Source organism: Pteropus alecto, unplaced genomic scaffold (assembly GCF_000325575.1).
Source record: "Pteropus alecto unplaced genomic scaffold, ASM32557v1 scaffold57, whole genome shotgun sequence".
Lineage (NCBI taxonomy): Eukaryota > Metazoa > Chordata > Mammalia > Chiroptera > Pteropodidae > Pteropus > Pteropus alecto.
This window is the reverse complement of record NW_006442508.1, coordinates 9,049,037-9,061,057: the sequence shown is the minus strand read 5'-3', so window position 1 is coordinate 9,061,057 and position 12,021 is coordinate 9,049,037.

Sequence of the window (12,021 nt, the reverse complement as noted above, 5' to 3'; positions counted from 1 at the left end):
GCGCAAGTACCTGCGTTAACGATGATGTTGTTAAATATAGTGGTTATGAATGGAAGATAAGCAGCTTTTTGTTGTTTCAGATGGGCTTGTGGATAGAATGGGTAGAAGAAGAAGATAAAAGTATTTAGTTTTAAACATTTTGAGTTGTAAGTAGTGTCAGAACAACTAAGAAGAAATTTGTGATGTATATAGCCCTTGGAAATGTGAATCTGAACTCCAGAGAAATTGGGGTTGGAAATAAGATGAATCAACCTATAGTATTTAAACTATATATACTAGTTGCAGCATTAATATAGATGAATTGACCAGGGTTGGGGTGACAGTTAGGACAGTTATCAGGAAAGGCCTCAAGGTCATTGTTTTGGCACAGTACTTATCAAAGTATTTGACAAATAGTATTTAATGTATTTGCTGAATGCTGACCCTGGAACTGTAGAATTTCTAGGTCAGTTTGTTTAGGGGCAATCAAGTATTTACTGCTTGGTAGTGAGACAGGAATATAGTAGATTTGGAAACTGAATCGGGGTTATAAGGTGGCTTGGTGTGAATATGTGATTAGAGTTAAAAATAGCCTCCTTTAGCCAACCAGGTACCTGAGAAAGTTGACCTTTTTTAGAAATAGAGAAACATAGAGAAATCCTGATATAGTGTTTAGGTACTCTGCGTTGTTTTTTTTCCAAAAGATATTCTTTTTCATGCAAACCTTAGACTTTTTCTGATTGATTCATTTTTTTTCCATCAGGCCTGTTGACAACTTAACATGCCACAGACCCGTCAAGTAGAGCAGCTAGATGTTTATGGCCTGGTCCTGACTTATTATCACAGCATTAGTCAGATTCCCAGTCTGAGTCAGAATCCTAAGTGACTGCTTCAGGTCACGAGATGTTTGTGTTTCCTGAAGGACTTGCAAAAATGTTCTGTCATATCCACCTCCAGAAAGAAGATTGCTCATCTTTGAGATTCCATGTAGATAGAAAATGGTAAGGCAATATACAAAATCATATATGGTATCACCATTTATCATTGGCTGTAACTTTTTATTGGTCCTGGTTATTTTTCATTAGTCACCTCATCACCTATCTAACTGCCTTCATCTTGTTACATTATTTCTCAACCTCTCTGCTTCAACCAGGCAGGCCTGTTTGGAGTCCATAGCACATCCAGCTCCTTATCTGGGGCTTCCTCCTGACACCTCTCCCTACTTAAAGTATTTCTACCCTTTCCTCAATCATCTATTTTTAATCTTTAAAATGTTCCTCAAAACTGTAGTGTTTTTACAGAACATTTTCTTCCTAATGGTAAAAACTCAAATCATTCCAAATTCTTTAATTCAAATGTAAATACATGGTAACTACAAGTTTTATCTCTACATAGTATATCTTAGGGTATACTTTCTCAGGACTTATTTGTGCATGCCCTTAACCTTTCCAGTACAATATCTTACAGACCAGCCCTCAGCATAATCTAGAGAGATGTTGAGTTGAACGGGACTATTGGACTAAATCAATTTGAAATTTCTTAGATGATGAGAATAATAATGATAACAACTGTCATTCATTGAGTGCCTGCTATGGCAAACACCGTACTAAGCATTTTGCTGAGTGTTTTTGGTTAAGGGTAGACAGGGAAGTAAAGGAAAGGAAGATCTGCTTCAGTAACTGCAAAGCCAGACCCCAAGGAGAATTGGAAAAATCGCTCCTTCTCATGCCCATTTCCTCAGGAGGGGCTAACTTAGAGTTTACAGATTCTCCCCGCTTTTGAGAATAAAGTTTGCTAACGTTCAAATAAAAGGTATTTTATTAGAAAGCAGTTCTTTCATTAATTCAGAAAATGTTTATTGAATGCTTACTATGTGTCAAGCACTCTTCAAGGTGCTAGGGGAAGTAGTGAACATAACAGGAGTTTTCTCCTAATGGGGCTTATGTGCTAACAGTTCCTTTAAGTTTTAGCTATAATAAATTTCACTAGGCTGGTCTTTTCTTAATGCTTATTCTCCAGGTTTGACGTCTTCCCCATTTTCAAGATTGTGCTTGAATTAAGAAGTGGGTATAAGTAAATATTTAGTTGCTTCTACAGTATACATAGTGTTTGGTTTCAGCCTTGGAATTCTGAGGAAATTGAACTATCTCTGGCTCCAAAGAGGAATATGTGATCTGGGCTAAACCAAACAGTTACCCCTTCCACAATGATTGGCTTGGTAAGTCCAATAAGAGAAAATAGAAGAACTTTTGAGAAAATTACAAGAATGCTGATCCTCTCTCATGCTCTGGAGAGTTTGATATATAAATGTGAGGATTGGACCAGCTGCAGTCGTTTTGCAGAGGAGAGGGAATCTAATACACAGATATAAACAGAATCCAGAAATGAAGCTGGAAGCCTGATTAAATTGCTCCCTGTCTGCCCTACCTCTAGACTTCAACCATTGGTGAAACCAATAAATGTCTTTATTTATTGAGACAGTTCGAATTCAGTTTTGTTAATTACAGCTTAAAGTATAGCAATTGACGTTTTTAAAAAAGAAACCCTTCCCCTTTATTTTTTCTAGAAATATTTCAAAGGACTAGATTTTCTCAGAATAAATTCACACTGGGAAATGCTGATTTTGACAGCTGATATCTGTTAGCCAATGTCCCAGAAAGGATAAAATAATGCATCCTTTGACCAAGATCTTTTCTATTTTTAAGAAATATTTTTATATCTACTGTTAGGTAGTCTAAGAGCCCCCCCCCCAAAAAAAAATTAAATGTTAATCTTTAAAAAATGACACATAGTTTAAATTTTTAATATGGTTTTTCAGTGAGAAATTAAAACATCTTTGCAATATTAGTTAAAGAAAAGAAGAGATATAAGAAAGGTCATTGATTATGGTAAAAGGAAAGAAATACTGTATCTCAAGAGAAAAAAATACAAGAAAGATGGAAGAAAACAAAAGGCAAAAATAAAAGTCAATTTTGGGGAAGGGGAAGTTTGAACACTAACCTGAATAAGAAAGTACACAGTAAAATGTTTATAATTGTATAATTTAATGTCATGTAGGAAAATATAAAGATAATAGCTAAGCCATGAAAAGATCTCTTAAAGTTGAGTGGACAGAAAAATGAAAGGCTCAATACAGGCAAATATAATTTAAACTATATTAATCAGTTATTTCTGTATTTTTAAAATTATGATCTAGAAACAAAAGTGGGATTAAAAAAGATCGTAGGACTATTTCCTAATGGTCTGAGCCTAATCTAACTTAATAAAATTTGAGTGAACTACTCTGTTCAACATGACCATCAAAATGTTGTTCTGATCATCTTAGGAACGAGAACAGAAGGTAATATCTGACCCTTTGGCAATGGAATTTATAAAAATGACATTTGACATGTCTGTGCTGATAGGGTCCTGAACTATTTAAAGTTTGCAAACTCATTACAATAGCCTGAAAAAACCTTTATTCCTGGGCACTAATTATAGGATAAACATGTGAGAAACATTGTATTCATGGTTGATTGGCATCACTTGTAGATAATCTGAGATTATTACCTAAAGAGGTTTAAATGTGGGATTTATTTGCCAAGTTATATCCTTCTTAAAGCATCTCAAATCAGGGAGGACAGGATAGAACCACATGCTGAAGTAACAGGGTGTAGATGGGTCCAAAGTGACCCTGATTTAGTCAGTAGTCATGCTCTAACCATGAATGATTGGCTGCTTTGTGATGCTAACAAGAATGATCACCTGCTCACGTGACATGCCCTTAAACAACAAGTCCTCATGGTTGGCAGTGGGGTGGCAGAAGGGCTGCTGTGGGAATGAAGTTACAGGGACCTAACAGACCACGGGCAGAATGGGATCTCTGGTCCAAGGTAGGACCACTTCTAAGGTGAGCAGCAGCCACAGCAGCTCTGCAAGGACATTTGGAGGAATCATCTCCCATAGACAAATCTCTTACAGGCTAGTCACTATGCTAATCCATGGCAAAACCATCTGTCCATTCCTTAGATGATACATTCATAGCCGCCTCAATGAATCTCTCGTAGATAATGTGAGCTGTTTGTTTGAATTTTAGAAAACAATCAAGTCAAGTTCACTGTTCGGCCACTGAATTCTTAAGTTTCAAAGAATTGTGTGGGTCTGAATGGATGACTACTCATAAACCCTTTCTACTGCCCCACAGTATGGCTTTGCTCAAAATGTTAAGGAGAGAGAAAGACTGGAAGAGAGAAATGGTAGCAGCATCTTCTTGTATTTCCAAAGGATTTTGTAGGTGCTCAGAATATGATCCAGCATGACAAATTATTTCTGTGAAAAAAGTAGCTAGAAAGGAATATTGTCTCCATTCTCTAGATAAGAGAATTAAAGGAAGATAATTGGAGTAGGTTGATTATAATGCAGCATGCAAATGCATATCTACTACTCTTTATTCTAGTATTCTAATCCACCCTGATGGAAATAACAACATTATCATCAATAATAACAACTAACACTTCCTGAGTACTTATCATTCTTTACATATATTATCTCATTTAATCCTCCCAACAGCTCTACCCAATGAGTACTATAATTAGCTCTACTGCACAGATGAGGATAACAAGTATTAAGCCAACCCAGTTTCCCATTTCTTAAATATCGTCCTGAGATCAGGTGTTCAAGGACATAAATGAGCTCTTTTTATAAAGACTCAGCAATTCCTCATAATACTATGTAAAAACAGCCTCATTTTCTCATTAAGTTTATATTTTTTTCCCTTTTTATTTATCTTCCCTTCCTAGTACTGGAAACTTACCCACAGAAACAAAAGAAGTCTTAAATCTTCATTGTATCTCCTTCTAGGAGCCATTTGAACTTGAGTAAGACATTTTATTTCAGTTTCCTCTGAAGTTTATAGAATGAGAATAATAGCCCTCTGTTTATTTCATTGAAGCATTGTGAGGGTGAGATGAGACATTATAAATGAAAATATTTTGTAAAATGTTAAGCTCCATGTAAACACTGATTATACATGTTATTTCTACTTATAGATGGTCTTCTTTTCTTTGCCTCATTTCCCCCTTATTTTTCTGAATAAAGACATTGCATTCTTTTACGTATTATCATATCTGTCTTCCAAATAGTGCAATTAACTACAACAAAAAAGATAATAGCTAGATTTCTGAAGAAGTTCACTTAAAACTGTTTCATTCCTCTAGGCCTAAATTATTCTCCTGGTATACTTAATTTTCTGACCCTCCAGATTATGTCACAGTGCATTACATCTTCAAAGGACACATTGGTATCTTTAAGTATATCAAATACAGAGTTATTAGGTGATCTCCAAAGCTTGGAGTTATTCGTGTATCTCCTGAAGTGCTTAATGTCACTAGGAGAAACATAATACCTTAGATATTGAAGCCCTAAAGTTAACTTACTTGAGAGAATTTGTTCTTTAAAATTTTTAGTTCTCTATAAAAGTAACTCAGGTTTTAAGAAGAGGTTGCAACATATGAGGTGATGAAAGTAGAAAAGAAATTTCAAAAGTATGACTATAAAAAGCAGATATTCAGAAAGAAAATATTTTAAGAAAAAAAATATATGAGTAAAAACACACCATAGCAAAGCCAGTGTATCTGTGTTGGTATAAGAGAGAGAGCAGAGGGTAAGTTCTCTTCTAAGTTCCCATAGAAGCCAGGTACTGCCTAAACTTAATTGTGTGAGGAGTCCAGCATGATTATAATTATTAAATCGAGCTCACTCCTATACCATGTTCAAAGAGGTATAGGAAAATCTTAGCATTGGTGAGTAAGAAGGGCATTGACTTCCAGTGAGAATTCCAAAAGAATAAAGTATAGATTTTTACCACACCCATTCAGGAACAAAAATTGGTTGTGCCTTTCAAATATTGGTGAAGCCCAACGTTTCATAAGTTGTGTATTAAATATCTACATAAGTATGGCACTATCATAGTGCTATAGAGACATAAAACAACTTAACTAAAAAAGATACTAAAGAAACTCTTACATATTCATACACACACATACCCCACACAGAAAACTAAAAATTAATAGTTTGATCAATCTATTTTTCTTTGTCTTTCTACTGTTTCTTACGATACCTGGGGTCAGGAAGGAAGTCCTAGTCTCTTTTTCTTCTGACCTATCTATAATAGTCATCTATTGCTATATAACCAATTATCCCAAAACTTAGTGGATTAAAACAACAATAAACATACTATTTATGACAGTTTCTGTGGATTAGAAATTGGTGAGTGGCTTAGCTGGTTGGTCTGGCACAAGGTCTCTCAGAACATTCCAGTCAAGGTGTTAGTTGGGGTTGCAGTCATTTGAAGGCGTGACTGGGAATAGAGAACCTGCTTTTTGGATGGCTCGCTCACATAAATAGCAGGAAGCCTCAGTTCCTTTCTTTGAGCGTCCTCATAACATGACAGCTGAATTCCGCCAGAGTGAGTGACTTAAGAAAATAATGTGGATGCTCTATAACCTAGCCTCAGAAGTCACATACTGTCACTTTCACAATCTTATTGGTCATACAGATCAGCTGTATTCAGTGCGAAAGGAAACTATAAAAGGGCATGAATACCAGATGATGGGGCTCATTAGGGGGTCATCTTGGAGGCTGGCTATCACACTGGCCAAATCATATTATCTCTGAATCTGAGTCCCAAAGAATAAAAAGGCTATTGACCAAACAAAGCCGATAGGAGTCAGATATAGCCTCTGCAAAATCAGAAACTTGAAACTACCTTCTTGGATGACAAATGATTGATATAAATGGCTTTGTTTAATGGAAAAAAAAGATTTCAGTTGAAGTAGCTTCACTTATTTGAAGGACTGCTACATAGAAGAAAGAGTAAACTTGTTTTGTGTCTCCTCAAAGATTGGAATAAGAATTAACAAATGAAGATGTATTAAATGACTCTTGCATTCCAGGCAATATTTAAGGGCTTGGAATAAAAAAAAGAAATAGCCAAGACACAGTCCTAGACCTTAAAGAATATAGTCTTTAGGATTTGTGGAAGAACATAACATTTTTGTGTATTCTCAATATGCCATGGATATTTAATATAATTATTGGAGATGTTCAGTAGATAAAGAAGCACCACATGATTTAGACTGAAGCATGGTTTGGAAGCCAGTGTGGACTAGATGACTTCTGGGCTCCATTCTGGTTTTATGAGCCTATGATTTTAGTAGTCTCCAGACATTTGTGAATTTAAAAGATGGCAGTGGGGAAAACCCAGTGCGACTTATATGCTGTATTTACAGCATTGGTTTAAATCGGGTGAGCTGCCATAGATAATATTCTAGGGTAATCTAAGAGAATCAACATGGACTTTACAAATTTATTATAAAAATACTTGGAAATAGACATTGAACCAAATATGTATATACAGTGTGAAATGATCATGGAAAAAATGAAAACAGGATGATTTCATACATGTAGCCATCTATTTAATATTTATAAAGCACAAACTACATGCCAGGCACTGCTGTAGGTACTGAGAAGATAGAGGAAGTAATCTGAATCTTTCTCTGCTGGTGTTTAAGACTGTAGATCACAGTGGTAAGATGATGGGTGAGGAAATATGCTGTTTAGGCACAAATCCTTGTTCTACTGCTTGCTAGTTGTGTGGCTTTAGGCCAAGTTACCTACTTTATTTTTGCCTCGGTCTGCATATGTGTAAAATAGGGATGAAAATGGTACCTATGTCATAGGGATATTTGTGAAGCTAAATGGGTCGATATGTGCAAAGTGCTTAGAATGGAGCCCAAATGTACATATATGTTAACATAAACATTTGTTTCTTTTTCCAAGTAAAGTAGATTCTACCCTCAGGAAGTGCCCAGTCTAGTTTGGATCACCCTCTTTCCCACTTTCTCAGTCACCACAGTTGCTGAGATGACTGTAGAAGCAGAATAGGATCTCTGTTGCCCCTCAAAAGCCTTGTATTACACACAACCTTTTCTTAATCCTATGGCACTGGGGCAGCAGTGCTAGTCCATTACTTATCTGGTGAACACAGTGAAGTCTAAGGTTGGGAGACATCGTGTAAATTTTAGGTTAAAAAAGATTTTTAAAATGATCAATGTGGGTCAAGGGATTAATTTCTTTTTTGAAACTATACTCAGGAGTAAAGACCAAGTAAGATATTTTATTTGTTTTCCCAGAGGACTAAGAAGTTTGAATTTCTTAAGGCAATTTAAAATGTTCCTGATGCAATTTAAAATTCATCCTCACATCTAAGAAGATGGTTCTCATGGCTGGCACTGAATATTTCTGCTACTGAGACCATGTTTTCTAAAACCACATCTACCCCATACAAATAAATTAGGTTCAAGAACATAAAAAATCATACATTATTATTAATATTATTGTCCCTGTCACTATTCTTAGATATTAATAGAATAGTGTAACATATTCTGTGTGATTACCAAGTTCTGTGTGATCCCATCCCATTTACCTTTTTTAGAAATCATATGCTAGATATGATCCTTTTCTCAACTAATTTTTTAGGTTGGCCATTCTTGTATCACGAGTTTGGTGTAAATTTAGACATGAAAGTCCAGCAGGTGCAGGCCTGAGGCTTTAATTTTTCACCAAAGACCTTAATTTTCCCAACCTAGAATTCCAGGAGAAAATATGTCCACATTGCTTCCTTGGGCCCATTGGCAGAGTTTCTGGTTTCTGTCTTACAGCCCTTCCTGGATGGATGCTGTGATCCTGCCTTGAATCTACCCATGGACAACTTTCCTATCACAGCATGAGTGTTAAAACTCCTGCCTTTAGCTGTTGGGACCTACTTCTGATGCAATAGTCTCCCTAGCCTCAGGGTGTAGTCTATGAGTCTATCATTTAAACTTTAAGCTTTTTCTTTGCTTCTGGCACTAAAAAGTTTTTCCTTCTCTCTTTTGAATTTAGTACTTACTGTATTTCTATGTTTTTAAATAGGGCTTATTATTTTAGAGAAGTTTTAACTTTAATAAAAATTGAAAGATCATACAGAGAATTCCCTATATTCCTGCACACAATTTTCTGTATCAATCTCTTACAGTATATTTGCTAAAATTAATGAACCACTGTTGATGTTTTATTATTAACTAAAGTCCATAGTTTATTCAGATTTCCTTAGATTTTTTTTTAAAAAAATTTAAACTAATTTATTTTTTCTGTTCCAGAATCCCATCCAGGATACCACATTACACTTAACTGTCATGTCTTCTTAGGCTTTTCTTGGCTGTGACAATTTCTCAGACTTTCCTTATTTTTGATGACTTTGACAGTTTTCAGAACTACTATTCAGGTATTTTGTAGGATGTCTCACCATTGGAATTTGTGTATTGTTTTTCTCATGATTAGAGTGGGTTATGGATTTTGGGTAGGAAGATCAGAAATGTTACTGAAAAGTGCCATTTCATCCTAGCATAACAAAGGTATACATTATCAACATGATTTATGGTTGTTGATGTTGAGCTTGATTATCTGGCTGCAGTAGTGTTTGTCAGGTGTTGTTAGATGGTAAAGTTAGTTGTCCTACCTTTTCCATATTGTATTCTTTGGAAGGAATTCTCTATCATTCACACATAAGTGGGGAGTTATGCTCCCCTTTATGTCTGTATTTTTAAATGGTTATATTTGATCTAGGATTTCTACGAGTTTCCAGAGTCAAGAAGTTCTGTGTTGGCTCTGTCAGCCAAGTTGCTGGTTGTAGAAATGGAGTTCCTCCCCAAGATTTGCTATTCTTCTACATAGAGTAGACACTGGTCGATTTCTACCTTACAGCATCTCTGTAGCATTTCACATGGACGATTACTATCTCCTTCTTTTACTTGTAACGCTACACTCTCTTAGTTTGCCTCTCATCACTGGCTGCTCCCTCTCAGTTCCTTTTGTCATTCCCTCATCCTTCCCTCATCTCTAATCACTGAAATTCCTTCATCCTAGATCCTTCTATCTTCTCACTCTTAGCTTTTGAGCCATCTTGGTCACTTCTATGGCTACCTTTACCATCTGTGAGCTGATGAATCCCAAATGTATTTATTTTCTGCCAAGACTTCTCTTTTGAACCTGTCCCCTTTTCCCCTTTCTCCCTGTCTTATCTATCCATCGATCCACCACATATCTTTCTATCTATCTAATATCTCAGTCTATCTATGTTCTACTTGGCATCTTCACTGGGTGTCTCACATTCCACAAACTGAATCCGTTTCCCTTTCCTGGGAGATCTTTAGTGTGGCTGAACTTAGGAGACTCAAACATGATCATCAGGATGAAGTCATGTTTGCTTTATCCCTTGTCCCTGCCTTCCTCAGTGTTGGCATTATTCTCAGTCAGTTTCTACCATTACAAGAGCAATATGGCTCCTTGTAGATTCACAGAAACATAGATTTCACGCCTCTCAATAGTTCTATTAAAAGTCCTGCTATTGAATCTCTTTGGCTCTGTCTGAATCATGTGTCCATTTAAACCAATTGCTGTGGCCCAGGGTATTCCATTCTCTCTGATTTCCAGCCATTGGTCATATGCCCACTCTTGGCATTGGGGATGTCATCAGCTTAACCTAATCACATGTGCTGAGAGTGGGGGAAATATGAGTTATCACAAATCCTCGAAGGCAGGTGGGATGTGTGCCTCTTTCAGAAGCAGTGGAGATGCATATTGGGTAGGTTGGACTATTGGTCTCCTATTTGGGGGGTTTTAAATGCACATCTGATGATGTCACTGTCGAGATTCACATCCTCAGTGTATCTTTTTTATTTTTAGGATGAACTTCAAATTCCTTACCAAGCCTTCAAGTTTCCACCAACCTCTTTGACTGCATCTCAGTTTGGCTCCGCCTTCCTCACTGCAGTCCAACCACACTGGCTTTGGTTTGTACCTGAGTCTCACCATGCTTTTTTCTCCCTCAGGGTCTTTAAACGTTGTTGTTTATGTTCCCCTAAAATTCATATGTCGAAATCTTAACCCTCAGTGTGATGGTATTAGAAAGTGGGTGCTCTGATAGATGATTAGGTCATGAGGACAGAGAAATGAATTTCTGTTGTTTATAAGCCACACAGTCTAGGTATTCTGGTATAGCAGCCCAAACTAACTAAAATAAACATGCTGTTTCTGGTGTCTGGAACTTTTTCATCTCTTATATTTCTCCACCCTCATACTTTTGCTTAGCTCATCAACTTGAATGCTATTTCTTTAGAAAAAGATTCCTGATTTCTCAGAGTGAGTTAGATCAGTTAACTGCTCTCATGGTCCCCTGTACTCCATAGGACTGATCACAATTCTAATAGTTAATTATGTTTATAATTATCTGTTAGCCCTCCCTAATGGACTTTATGGTTCATGAAGGCAGGGACTGTGTTTTATTTACTAAGGCACGAAATATGGCACATGGGAATAATTCAATGCATTTTTTTTTTTTTTTTTATGAATGAATGAGTGAAAAAATGAGAGTTTACATGCTGTCTTAGTCAGCTCAAGGTGCCATAACAAAATACCATAGACCGGGTGTCTTAAACAACAGAAATTTATTTCTCACAGCTCTGGAGATTGCAAGTCGAAGATCAAAGTGCTGTCTAATTTGGTTCCTGGTAAGAGTTAGCCCCCTGGCTTGCAGGTGGCAGTCTTCTTCCTATGCCCTCACACCAAAGGGAGGAAGGTGGGGAGAGCAAACTCTCTGGTCTCTTCTTATAAGGAAACTAATCCCATCCTGAGGATCACACCCTCATGATCTCATCTGAACCTAATTACCACCTAAAAGCCCTATATCTGAATACTATCGCATTGGGGGTTAGAGTTTCCGTGTATGAATTTGGGGGAATCTTGATTCAGTCCATAGCACATGCATTACCTCATTTGACCCTTGATAACCTTATGACATAGGTTTCAATTCAGGATGAAGAAAAAGAAGCTTAGAAAGTTGAATCTGCACTAAGCCTCTCAGGTAGTGACAGAACTTGGAAGTTTTCAAACCTAGGAATATTTGCCTTAAAAACAACTGAAGAGTTGCTGCCTTATGAGACCCCTGAAGCATTATCCTGTTTG